We start from the raw sequence: 13,917 nt of genomic DNA, 5'->3' as shown, positions 1-13,917 counted from the left end.
TCTAGGGGCTTTGTTTGACTGCCTCCGATTAAACAACCTCCGTTCTTTCCAAGCCCCTGCTCGCCTCAGAAATGCTTCATTTGCAAATCAATAAGGAGTTCATTTCCCTACACATTTCCCATTCAGACAATAATCGCGCCACGTCTGTCTGGCATTTCAACCTGGACACAGGCTGACGCTGTTGCTATGTGTCCAGCGCTGCGGGAGAGAAAGGGCCGGTGACAGGGATGATGCAGGGACGGGAGAAACAATTAACCGCAGGAAACACAATTAACAATGCTTAGGAAACTGTTCACACAGCAATTAATTCTGCAGGCCTGCCACCACTTCAAGTCGGGCTGCCTCCCATTAAGGTTAAAAACCTATCTTCCAACAATACAGATTGATGGCCGTAGATAAGGTGGCAAGGTGTCCCTGTATGTATAGCGGCTTCTTTCTCACCCGCGGTCCCCACGAGGAACCATGTGCTGTTTCAGACATTGCTCTGAAGTGCAAGGCCCTCTGCTGCAACTCTCTGAGACGATAAATACCAATAAGTGACATTTACTCACACTTTCCATCCAGGTAACACCTAATTTTCCTCTGCAGTGTATCCGTTATACAGAGGTCGCTACTTGAGGAGACCAGATCCTACTGCCTGGAGTCATGACATATTCTCACGGCACAGAGGCGAGGCAGTGGGAACGAATCATGGTTGCTTCTAGGTAATGACAGCTTCCGATTTGTAATTACAAGGCGAAGGGCACCAAAGAATTAGCTATTTTAAAATGGTTTAAAAAATGTAATGATTGGGCTATCAGGGCTTGCCTTGAGCCAGCTCAGGGTGGCCCCAGAGATGTGGTTCTGTGGAGGGTTTCTGTGCTTTGAGACAGACACAGACAGGCGTAGCAGGTGTACGGGGGCTCAGGCCTAACCAAGCGTTGTTTTTCACAGCTGTAAAAGGAAGAGGTGGCTCCACCAGGCGACGATGGCAACCTCCCCAGGGCCCCCTCGGTATGAAAACTCTTGTCCAAACCGCTCCCCTCTGGCGGGACTCTGTCTTGCACACACTGCCATGCTCGCTCTGGGGGCACAGCAAGCGAAGGGCACCCCAACCCGCCTGTGCAGGAACAGGGCATTCTGGGGACTGTGCTGTTTTCAAAGACACCTGTCCTCCCTTTACATTTTGGGTTGCATAGCATCCCTCTCTCTCTTTAAAGTATTTTGAAAACAAGAAAACTATAGATGGGGTGAGAAGGGTTAGGGTCAGAGTATGCAAGTAACTTCTCAGACAACTCCCAGAAGCACAAAGAAAAGATCAGCAAGTAAGACGGAGAAGCGAAATCTGCCGAGATCAGCTCTGTCCTCCCAGCAGAGGCAACGCCACAAAAATGAGACTCAAGTTTGGGCATATTTCCTGTTGTTCCATTGAATGTTAAGTAAATAAGTGAGAATTATAGTAGGGGTATAACCACCTGGTCTTGTTTCTTTTTGGGGGGAGGGCAGCAGGGTCTGAAATAGGCTTTTGTTTACACATTTTTTTTTCTTGATCAGTTCTTCTTTCTCTTTCTTGAGTAAGACAACGGTGGGGATGGGCTGGCGTGTCCTCAGGATAAAGACCCAGGGGAGCTATGAAGTGAATGAGTCTCCTGACTAATGAGAACTGTGTTTCTTACTCGGCTACTGATCTGCTCTGGGGCTGGGGCTGAGAACCAGCAGTCAAACCCCCGCTTCCCCCTTTGTCAAGGTTTCCCTTTACAGGTGGAATAATGGCTGCTCGGGGACAGTGGGGGTTAAGCATCTGTCCCCTGGCAGGTCTCGCCAAGTGCCCTACACACGGAAGGCATCCCATAGTGTTTATCAGAACAGGTGATGCCCATGGGAGAAGATGGAGGGGCTGGATTGTAGGTTGTCATGTTCTTATAAATAAACCTAACACAGAGGTGGAAAGGATGGGATGAGATAGTGCTGGCAGCGATACGGACGAGTCTGCGAAGAGAAGCTATTTTGATTATTAGTATGTTAATACCGGTGGTCCGTCCTTGAAGCCCTTCTGTGGCCAGCACCGGAGGAGACTTCCTGTGGACATTATCTTAGGACTGATGGCTGACATTTGAGGGGCGAACTACCATAATCCCCCTTTCACTGGCCAGGAAACGGGCGCCTGTGAAGTTTGATCACAGGGGCATTTTGGAATCCAAGGAGGGTTACAGTGGCAGGTGTCACAGTGGTCTGGTGACAAATTCTGGTTTGCAGTAGGATCTCAGCAAACACGGTCTCTTTCTTGCAATTTAGGACAATCTCACTGTGATTGGTGAGTGACCACTTTCTGTACTCAGCACCCATTCCTGAAGGGGGTTCTATTTTCTCATCTTGCTGAACTCAGATGTGGGCCATGACCAGGTGGCACGTACTTTGCCCACCTCTTTTCTTTTTTAAAAAAAATATATTTTTATTGATTTTTTACAGAGAGGAAGAGAGAGGGATAGAGAGAGAAACATTGATCAGCTGCCTCCTGCACACCTCCCACTGGGAATGTGCCCGCAACCAAGGTACATGCCCTTGACCAGAATCGAACCCGGGACCTTTCAGTCCGCAGGCCAACGCTCCATCCATGGAGCCAAACCAGTTAGGGCATGCCCACCTCTTTTCCTCTTCCACACCGTCAGCCTGGGTCTTGAGTGACGGTAATGTGGCTCAGAGCCATGGCTGACTGGTGATAGAACACAGAATGAGTGAAGTGATAAGCTGCTACTGTTGCAAGCCACTGAGAGTGTGGGGTTCTTTGTTATAGCAGCACACCTGAGACTATTTAGACCAGCGGTTCTCAATCTGTGGGTCGTGACCCCTTTGGAGGTCGAACGACCCTTTTACAGGGGTCACCTAAGACCATCGGAAAACACATATATAATTACATATTGTTTTTGTGATTAATCACTATGCTTTAATTATGTTCAATTTGTAACAATGAAAATACATCCTGCATATCAGATATTTGCATTACGATTCATAACAGTAGCAAAATTACAGTTATGAAGTAGCAACGAAAATAATTTTATGGTTGGGGGTCACCACAACATGAGGAACTGTATTAAAGGGTCACGGCATTAGGAAGGTTGAGAACTACTGATCTAGACAGACACATTTGGTTTTAGGGAAAGTTAGAAATTCCATTTTCATGTACCAGGTTGCTGTGCCTTCCTTGAAGTTGTTTATTTATAGCGTGAGGATCCTTTCCAAAACCCAGCCAGGAAGAGTTAGGACACATTGAGGGCCACTACATTTGGTTTTATAAACAACAACAAAATAGCTCTTTAAACATGATGTCATGATATTTCCAATTGTGATTCACTCTCAGAATTCGATTTAGAAAGCTAAGGGGCCTCAGAGGAGCCAGAGTTACTGCTTCTTCACCTGAAGATTGTGGGCGAACAGTGACCTCATCAATTTGCATGCTACAGAACAAGACATCCTGGATGCAGCGGGTGGTCCCCTCTCCCACTCTCCCAGGTGCCCCAGCAGCTCACCCCAAAAGGTCTTGTTTGGACCATCTGAGGGTCAGAAGTGAAATGAGTTTGGGAGGCCCTCTCCCTAACGTTTCTCACGCCCGCCGGCAGCCAAAATGCACAATTTATCATGAAGTGACAGGCTCCACTCCAGCGGGACCCTCGGACAGAACAATGGGGCTCCATGGGTCAGCAAGGATGGAACAGGGAAAGGCTCCCAGTGGAAGCTCGCGTAATCCAGGTGGCAGCTGGGAAGGCAGCCACAAAAAACACAAGAGGCAGCCAGACTCTGAGAGTTTCTCTCTGGCTAAGTAGAGAGGACTTCCATCGAGTGCTGAAAGCGAACCAAGGCAGGATGGACAGACCACAAACAGACCCCACACAGACCCTGCCTGCAGCAAGAATGAGACACAGACCTACCTGGAGTTAGGGGATATTTTCTTATTGAAGTTGCTGTTTTTTTTTGTTTGTTTTGTTTTTTTGTTGTTATTTTTATTTTGTGTGTGTGCCAGATGGGCTCTAAAAGACATACTCAGAAGAAACCCAAGCAAAAGGAAGGGAGAAGGGATGGTTATAGGTAACAAAATCCCCCAGCAACCACAGGATAGGAGATTATACGCCTTGGAGAGTGGCAGCTTGGAACAGGGGTGTCTGAAATAGTAATTAGTACGCGTGGGCCCCGCTGAGTGCCACTTAGGATCTCCCATGTTCATTGGCTGGCAGAGGATCAACCTGACAAAGGAGCCAATCAAAACACCAGCCATGCTTCCCAGAGAGCTGCTCTGCCTCTGCTTATCACAGAGGGCAAACATGGGGGCCCCGGGTGCTCTGTGTCTGCTGGGGTGTCTTTAAAGATCAGGCTTGTCCATACATAACCCGAGGAAGAGACTGGGCTTTCCCCTTGAAAATGGAAGCTTAGCCAAGCAGGGTTTAGGGAGTGGGAAGGGAGAGCCACGCCTGCTGAGTCCAGTGGCTCAGCGTCGTCAGACTCACAGGGGCCTCAGAGAGGAGGCCAAAGCCTCTTCGGAGACCAGGTAGGATGATGGGAAAGGTCAGGGCTGCGTCTCCCAGCTCCCGAGTCAGCCAATTTAGTCAACAATGACAGGCTCCCCTGGGAAATGTAGCCAATTCCAAAAGTGCCACTGCCTAGAGAAGAGAACCACCGTGGAGTAATCAGAGCTCAAGTGCAGGAGTGCTATCCCTCAACTTGCACAGGCCACCTGCAAACAGTGGCACTTCTGCCAACAGTCGTGAAAATTAACACATGCAAATGAACCTACTCAGTGACATGGAGACAATTAACATTTATTTTGACAAGGTGCCAGGTGTTGGGTTCATTAGGTTAATTGTATCATTTATTTGTTTTTTTTGTCATCCAGCAAATATTTATTGAGCACCTACTGTGTGTTAGGTGTGTCCTAGGCACCCAGAATAAAGCTGCTAACAAGTTTAAATTCTAGTGGGAGACAGAGAAACAAAACAGGTTAAGTGAAAAGTAGAGAATATAGGGTTAGGGAATACCAGGTTGTGGGGGGACGGAATTAAAAGTTCTTTTGTTTAAATGAGGACTGGCCAAAGATGGCATCTGTGATAGGTGACATCTCAGTCCAAACCTGAGGGACGTGAGAAAGTAATTCATGCTGACAACTGGGGAAGAACATTCAAGGTTGGAGTGGAGCGAGTGGCTTCTACCTGAGTCAAGAGGGATGACACTGAGGATTCTAAACACGATGAAAGCTCACTTAGTATTTCCATTCCAGCCCAGTGAGGTGGTAATGAAATCTACATCTTCTAAAAAGGAAATCGAGGCTTAGGGAGGTTAAGGGACTTGCCCAAGGAAATGGGAGATCTGGGATTCAGACTCAGACTCTGGTAACTGTGGAGTGAGAGCCACCAACCCCATGCTCTCCTGCTGTCAACACCAACAGGGCATGTGGTAACAGCATCACTTACTGAATACTGTCAAGGCTCCCTCAGGGACAGATACCTCCCTTTGTAAGCAGTCACTAGTCCTCTATCAATATGCCCTGTTTGCTGTTTAACTGAAAGGAATTGCCATTGTCAATAGAAATGACACGTGTGGCAACTTGAATAATTCACTATCAGGCCGAAGGGCACTATGTTTGGCGACTTTTCCCCTGGTTAGTGTATATCATCGTTTGGGGTGCTCCTTCCTCAAAGAGGAGGGGCCCGCTGCAATGTATTAATAGCATCCTTCTTAGGGATGCTGCCAATGCCAAAACCTGCTCAAAGGAGGAGACGCAAAGACAGCCAGGAGGGATGACGTTCTTGGAAATGCCGTAAGTCTTAAAAGAGTTTTTTAAAAAATCCCTTTCAAACTGCCTTGGTGACGTGATGTCCCTGATTTCCCTCCCACTGTATTATTATACATTAAATGGAGTGAAATTTCAAAGTGCTGCGGGGAAGCTACACCCACAGAGCCCTTGCGAGCAATGGGGTGTGCGTACCCATCTCCCAAGAGCGCTCTGGCACCGACGTGCCTGTCCAACATCCAGCTCGCATCTCCCAAAATGGCTGTGAAGCTTGTGGTGTAGGAATCACACAGCAGGGGAAGGAGGACTCAGAGATGATGCCAGAATCCTGGCAGGACCGCTGGGCGACAGAGGGGCTCTGCAGAAATGTACCTGCCTTCACACCTCTACCTGCACTCCCTTGTCCTCCAGCCACGGTGCTGAAACGGTCATCGTGGGGGTATTGTCTGTGTCACCCACGTTCCAGTCCCTTGCGAATGCATGGAGGCTTTCTGTCCCTCCTACCCGGGTGCCACGAGGACAAGGTGACGGTTGCATGAGGCAGCCCTGGGACCAGGGAGCAGTGTACTCTCGAGACAAGAAGAATCCACATGGAGGGACCAGCGCATTAATCTATTCTTGTGACAGGCTCAGGACAGTACAGCGAGTGGGAAGCGGTACGGCATTAATCAATCCCTGTGTTTGGAGAGAAAAAACTGAGGCTCCTTGCAGCTTCAGGATGTAAGGAGCCCCAGGCTGGGGTCATCCCTGACCCTGTCATCCCCGCAGATGCACTGCAGGTGGGAACTGCGGACACTGGGCGCGCGGTGTCTGATGAGCTCAGGTGACCTCTAACAAGGGCCCCTGCTCTCAGCATCGCCAGGAGGATCAATACGCAAGATAGACACGCGCTCACAGCCACTTTCTGTCCCCGTGCCGGGTCTCTCGGACTGCGCCCTGGAGGACTGGCCATGATGGTCCCGTGTCCCATTGTGCCCTTAGCCAGCTCATTCTCGGGCACCAAACACATGCTTGGAGCCATTCGCCACACAGGGTATCATTCGCCCTGTTCCTGTTGCTGCTTTTCCCAGGAAAGAAATAAAATAAAAGCCTTTCTTTCTCCGAGAAAGGACCCATGTGATCAAAATACCTTTAGAGAATGATAATATCGGTAGGCTTTATTCAGCAAATAAATCATGGTCTGGGATTTTAAGAGCTTTTGTGATAGCAAAACACATCGCCGCGATCCGCACACAGACACCTAAGCGCACTTTTCTCCACCCCCCTCCGGAGCTTGTCATTCAGGGCTGACAACCCGAACAATCTCTGCTTTTCTTTCAGAAAACAACCAGCGGCCCTGGGAAAGGGGGGCTAGTCTGCAAGAGCCCCAACCACAAAGGAACGGCGACGCAGGCTGCATGCGGTAGGCGCCCCCGGAACCCCAGGAAGCAGACATGGTGAGCGTTGCAGAGGATAAGATGTCACATCGATCGGTAGAGGTGCCATGTGCGCTGGAACAAAGAGGGAGAACTCTCGGGTGGAAAACAGCCTTCCGTACGGGGAAGTTGTGAGGGGGTCAGGGAGGTGGCAGCTAGGGAGCGGGCCACACTCCGTTCCTGGGGCACATTTCTTCCTTCCCTAGGCTGCAGCCAACAAGAGGTGGGTCTGGATTCATTTCCCTTCCTGAGTCCCCAGCAGCCCCCCATAAACTAGGGAGCCCTCTGATTGAACTCTGGAGCCCACAGCCAGGCAACCTGAGGCCCGCAGGAGAGGCAGGGAGGCCTCAGGGATGGGGAGAAGGAAGAGCCAGCTCCCCACCTGGGTTCCCTGAGATACAACAGATCCATCCCCATGAGGGTCTGAATCTCCATATGACTACGTAGAAGCAGAGGACCCTGTGCAAACCAATTTACCTCCCTGAGCACCACATTCCTTAGCTTGAATAGTAGCTAACATTTTGCAAAGTGCTGGCTCAGTGTCATGCATGGTGCCCAGCACTTTATAAGCATTCCCTTATTTCCCCTTTCCAATAAACCTAGAGGTAGGTACTGTTATTCCTCCCATTTCACAGATGAGAGAATGGAGGTGGAGAGGTGCTGGGAAATTGGCTCAAACTGACAGGGCAGATAGCTGGTTAGAGAAGCCAATGCAGGCTCCCAGCCACATAGTCTTGCTCTATAATTATATCTCTACTAGTGGCCCAGTGCATGGATTTGTGCACATTGAAAGGGAATCTGGCACAGGTGAACTAGATTCGGGGCCAAAAGGGCCCCAGCAGCAAGCTAACCCAGGAATTGGGCTCCCTCTTTCCTCCTCCCTTCTCTCTGGGCCTGGGGTGCAGGTGAACCAGATTCAGGGCTGACAGGGACCCAGAAGCAACCTAGCCTACTGGTTGGAGCATCTACCCCCTGGTGGTCATTGTGCGTCATAGCTACTGGTCGAACAGTCGAATGGTCGCTTAGGCTTTTATATATATAGATGGGGAGAAGGGTGGTCACACCGATCTTATAGAGTGTGTGTATACAGGAGGCAGGGGTCTGGGCGTATTAGACACACAGGAGGCACTGAAGAAATGTGTCTCACTTCCTGCTGGGTCAGGGGTCATTGTGTCATTACCACAATGGCATCATGGCTAACTTTTACTGAGTCCTTAGTGTGTGCCAGGCACCAATGTTATGATATGTGTATATTATTTTCCCATTTGACAGACGAAGAAATTGAGGCTCAGAAAGCTGAAGTAACATGCAACTGGTAAATGACAGAGGTGGGATTTGAACCTGAGCCGTGTGACCCCTAACGCCTGTGTACTGCACCTTCCCAGCTTATAGCAGGACAACTGTCAGCTCAGCTAACACTAGTGAAGACTGGGGATGTATTCCTCCTCGTTTGCATAAACCCTCTCTCAGAGAAAGCTTCGTGGCTTCCTTCCTGCATTGCATCAGAATGGCAGAACCACAGTCAAGATGGGCTCAAAGGTCATGTGGGTCCAGACCTTTGCTGGACAGAGATGACCTTGAGCCCTTCTTAGGTGAAATGCCTTGCCCAAGGTCTTGACTACCAATGACTGGCTGAGTGGGATTGAACCTTGGCCTCTCACTCTGTGGTTTTCTCGCTATTGTCCTCTTCCACCTCCCTAAAGAAAGACAGAGAATTCTGAAACTTACAAGCAAGGCGACGCCTTATTAATGAGAAAATGAGGGACCACAGAGAAAGCTTCTTCTCTCACCCACTTAAAATTTTTATTATTACCATTTGCAAGGTAGGGCATGAGCAAAAATGACCTGTTAGTAAATTAGTCAACAAAGGAGGCATTCTGATCCTTTCTGATCCCAAATTCATCAGATTGGGTTTCTATGATAAATTATGTCTTCTGCAGAAGTTCATTCACAACTAGAATCTGAAATCTCCATTTTTCTATTTCTTATCTGGACCAACGGCACCATGGTCAATATAGACATGCTCCCTCCTGCACGGGAACTTGGCAATTTTTCAGGAGTGAGAAATGAGTTGAAGAAATAAGGATGTTGAGCAAATCCTGTATATAATTCTCATCTCAATTTGATCATTTGTTCAGCGGAGCCAAATTAGGCACGTGGGGAGGCTGCCGGTGTTCTTTTCAATTTTTAATTCTTGACATGGTTCGCTCAAGGATTTTTTAAAACTCAGAAATCAAAAATCTTGTATTAGCAAATGGAGCTTGATCTTTCTCTTAAATGGTTTTTAGTTAAGTGGATTTCACAGGTCTAACCTGAAACACTTTAAACTTGATTCTGCTGAAAAGGAACCGCATGTTAAAAAAAAAATTAGTTCTATCTCTCAGGGCCTTATCATGTAGTGGGAAATGAAATTCCCAGAAATACATAGTCCTAGTCCTCTGATATGCTAATATCAACATGGACAACTTTTTACTGAGAGAAAGAGAACCTGGGGTGGGGGGGGGGGAAGGATACTTTCTTTTTGAAGTGCAGGTCACCTGTAGCCATTAAAAAAAGAACCACATTTTCATCTGCAATGAGATAAATGACACAATTAGACTTATTTTGAGTTTGTGACAATTTACTTAATAGAGCTAATTTCAGGGGTTTTATGCGAAACTCAAGTCCCACACATTTCTTTCCTGCTAAAGGTACACATTTCTCTCAACAGGTAGCAGCGTTGTAACTGCTGTGGCATTTTTGGCTTATACAAAGCATTCAGTGACAGAAGAAAGACATAGGACATGCTTCATAATTAACCTCCCTCCTCCCTTTGGCTCATGCTCCCCAACCCCACATAATTCTGTGGAAAACCGAAATCCAGGTGCACCCCGATTCACCTGCAGCTGGGGGGCGGTGTCTCTAACACCAGCCTGGGATACACATTCCCTCAGACCTGCGTGTTCAGAGCTCCAGAAAGATGAACACATTTGTCGAGTTCTCCAACTTTACATTACTTAGCTCTTTTAGGCTGAAGTTTATAAATATATCAACTCCTGCCTGGCCAGCAGGGCTCAGTGGTTGAGTGTTGACCTATGAACCAGGAGGTCAGGGTTCGATTCCTCGCCAGGGCACATGACTGGGTTGTGGGCTCGATCCCCAGTGGGGGGCATGCAGGAGGCAGCCGATCAATGATCCTCTGTCATCATGGATGTTTCTATCTCTCTCTTCCTCTCCATTCCTCTCTGAAATCAATAAAAAAAATATTTAAAATAGATAAATAAATATATCCCCTCCTGGTCTTCTCTGATTTGATTTAATCATTAATGTAACATAAGACACTCCTGAGGTAGGTATTTTATCGTCCTGATTTTACGAACGAAGAGAATGAGGCTCACTGTACTTCTGCAATGTGCCTAACGCCAAGGGTTGCCAGATTTATTTTTTCTTAAATTTGTTAAATCTGGCAACTCTGTGAGTTCCCATAGTGAGGACCAAATCCTCCGAAGTAGGCGGGGCCTCAGATAGGCTCCGCTCCAGGTCTGTCAGAAAGAACTGCCCAAGCTATAGCTTACCAGATGTGGGTCTCTCCTCCGAATGTCTATACCAGTGGTCGGCAAACTGGCCCCTTGAGTGTGGCTCTTCCACAAAATACCACGTGCGGGCATGCACGTACAGTGCGATTGAAACTTCATGGCCCATGCCACGGGGCCAAAGGGCCGCATGTGGCTCGCGAGCCGCGGTTTGCCGACCACTGGTCTATACCTTTCAACTCGGACTGTCATTTACATTCAGCTTCGGTCCAACAGAACTACAACATGAGCATATGTGACTAATCACATTAAATTAAAAAAATGAATTTAGTAGTATGTTTTTCTATTTTTACTTTAAAATATGCTTTTAGTGATTTCAGAGAGAGGAAGGGAGAAGGATAGAGAGATAGACACATCAATGATGAGAGAGAATCATTGGTGGCTGCCTCCTGAACGTCCCCTACTGGGGATCAAGCCTCAGACAAGGGTATTTACTCCACCCAGAAATTGAACCATGACCTCCTGTCCAAATTTGGTTCGTATTTTCAGTGGTTCAAGGGAAATGCGGTCTTGCCAAAACAATAAAAGCGTGTTAAACAGAAAAATATTTTATATTGCTTCAGTTTTAAAATTTCAATTAATTACAATGCAATCAAGTGGAAAATTCAGTTCTTCAGTCACGCTGAGCACGTTTTAGTGCTCAGTGGCTACACATGGCAATTGGATGGAGCTGTTTCTAGACCATGTGGTTGTTTTCTTCTTTTTATTTTTATTGCATGGTCCACACTGGGGATGAAGCCCGCAACCCGGGCACATGCCCCGGCTGTGAATCAAACTGTGACCTCCTGGTTCATAGGTTGATGCTCAACCACTGAGCCACACTGGCCTGGTAAGACCAAGTAGGTTAATGGGGTTCTTCTGGGATGATTTCCTCCTCAATGCACCCTGGGATATTTTATACCCACACCTCTGACAGCATTTATGGCTTTACCGGGTAATGATTTACTGATCATCCTACCTCCCCCTTCCCCTCCCCCAAACTTTGAGCCTTGAGTACTGGGAGGGGTGAGACTGAGTCTTCACCCCCCCTGTTATGAATTTGTCCCAGGAACCAGTATCAGGTTTAGGACACACTAGTATCCAAGAAATAATTATGGAATGAAAGAATGGCTTGACTAGTCGAGTTTATAAAAATGCAGTTAATTGAGGTCTTACAGTGTACCAGGCTAAGGATAATAATGGTAATAGTAATAAATGATATCTACTGAATTCTGATTTTATGCCAGGCTCTCAGTTACTACCAGCTTTTAAGGCATTTCTCATTTAATCACCCCCCCTCCCCAACCCACCTCACACCTGCCAAAAAAATCAACTTTGAGGCAGGAATTATTATTCTCATTTTACAGATGAGAAAACCGAGGCTTAGAGAAATTAAGTAACTTGCCCACTCTCACACAGTTACTCTGTGCCAGAGCCAGGACTATGCAGACGTATCTCAACACTGCCCCACCCCCAACCCCCTGTATCAGTGTTTCCCTAACCGCAGTCATCGGCCAGGCTCATGCTTTTCACTAAATCTGATGTCCACTGATGCTCTTTCCTTAGCACATTTTAAAATCGCCCCCCGATTCAGAAAACGTTAATCCACTCAGCCTCCTCCCCAAATAATGTCTGTGAGATGAAAAGCTTGATGTTTTAGTGATAAGGTTTTGTGATGCATTAAAACAGACACGTTGAAATAAAGTTTGCCCACACACCACACAAAGTCACAGTGTGCTGCCTGCCGCACTTGGGGAAGCACTGCCCCCTGCTCCATCACATCTGCCTTCTGCCATTTGTCTCTCTGCTCCCAAAGACCCAGCACTAACCCTGCGCTTCCCCTGCCCTCTGCAGTGGTCTCAGCAAGAATAGCACCAGCAGCGGAGGAACGGGCTGAGCGGAGGGCTCCCCAGGCCCGTCTTTTCTCATTATTTCCAACTGCATAAAAGCAACACACACGCAAACCACAAGACTTAACCTCCCACCCCCTCCACCTTGAAGTTTTTCTTCACTTCTTCAAGGTCAGAGGACAGAGACTGCTTCAGAAGGTGGCGTCCATGGGTCAGGGCATCCTGCTGAGAGCTTCCCCACTGTCTGCCAGGCGATGCCAGGAAGAGTCTGGAAACTATTAGCATCCCAGAGCCTGTGTGCTCCCTGCCTGTCTTCTGCTCAGCCCTGAGGGGAGGGTGCCTCCTTAGCCCAGACCACCACAAGTGCGTTCCTGCACAACCCAGTTTCCACTCAACTCCCAAATTCACCAGCAATCATCGGGCACCTACTATATACACCCAGACGCTGCAAACCCTCAATGCAATTTTCAATAAGAATGACACCAACACCAATGTAAGTGCTTACTATGTCTAGACACTGTTCTAAGAACTTTAGATATTTAGACATAAAATTTTTAGTTTTTTTGTAGCTCAAACATGGTAAAATATCAGTAATTTTACATGGTCCAACTTAAACATATTAATCACTTAATACAATATCTCGAGAACAGATGCTTTTATCACACCAATTTTTAGCTGAAGAGACAGAGAGAGAGAGAGAGAGAGAGAGAGAGAGAGAGAGAGAGAGAGAGAGAGAGAAAGAGTGACTTTACCAAGGTCATTCTGTCAGTAGTGGTAGAGCTGGGCTTTGAACTTGGGGACTCCTAACTACAATACTTTTCACCTTTTACAGTAAAAATACCCCCCAAAAGAATGCTGTCTTCTGAGGCTAGACACATTTCAGGTGCACTATGGGTAAAATATACTTTTGTGGAAATAAGAGAACATGGTGGTTAGAGAAGCTTTGGAACCAGGCAGACCTGGCCCTGAGGCTCTGGGAAAGTTCTGCTCTTTGTTTTTCAATCTCTCAGACCCTCAGTTTCCCTCTCTGTAAAATGGGCATGTTAGAACTCTCTAACTCACCGGGGGTTTGCGACCTTAAATGAGATAACGGATGCAAATCACGTAGCTCAGCTTGACACAGAGCTAAGAGCTCAACAAACAACAGGGATTGTGTGGACTGGCCAGAAATAACCTTGTCCGTCTGGAGGAAAATCTCTCTCAGATTCCAAATAGCTAGGCCACAAGCAGACAGCCTGAGCCTAAATAGGAGAGCGCCTGCCATCTGAATGAAAACCACAGAATACTTGTGGGGAAACACTTAGGGATCGCCTCCTGCAGAGTCACTTTACAGAAGTGGCTGC

General features: G+C 47.5%; 1 protein-coding gene across 9 annotated transcripts in view; it reads right to left on the bottom strand.

Annotated features, from left to right (window-relative positions):
- TENM2 (teneurin transmembrane protein 2) overlaps nt 1–13,917 on the bottom strand; it is a 1,214,660-nt gene that overhangs the window by 192,966 nt on the left and 1,007,777 nt on the right. The gene's annotated exons all lie outside the window — the stretch shown is intronic.

The sequence above is a fragment of the Myotis brandtii genome, unplaced genomic scaffold (genome assembly GCF_000412655.1).
Source record: "Myotis brandtii unplaced genomic scaffold, ASM41265v1 scaffold32, whole genome shotgun sequence".
Taxonomy (NCBI): Eukaryota; Metazoa; Chordata; class Mammalia; order Chiroptera; family Vespertilionidae; genus Myotis; species Myotis brandtii.
Note: the sequence above shows the minus strand (reverse complement) of the source record. Positions and strands in the feature narration are given on the sequence as shown.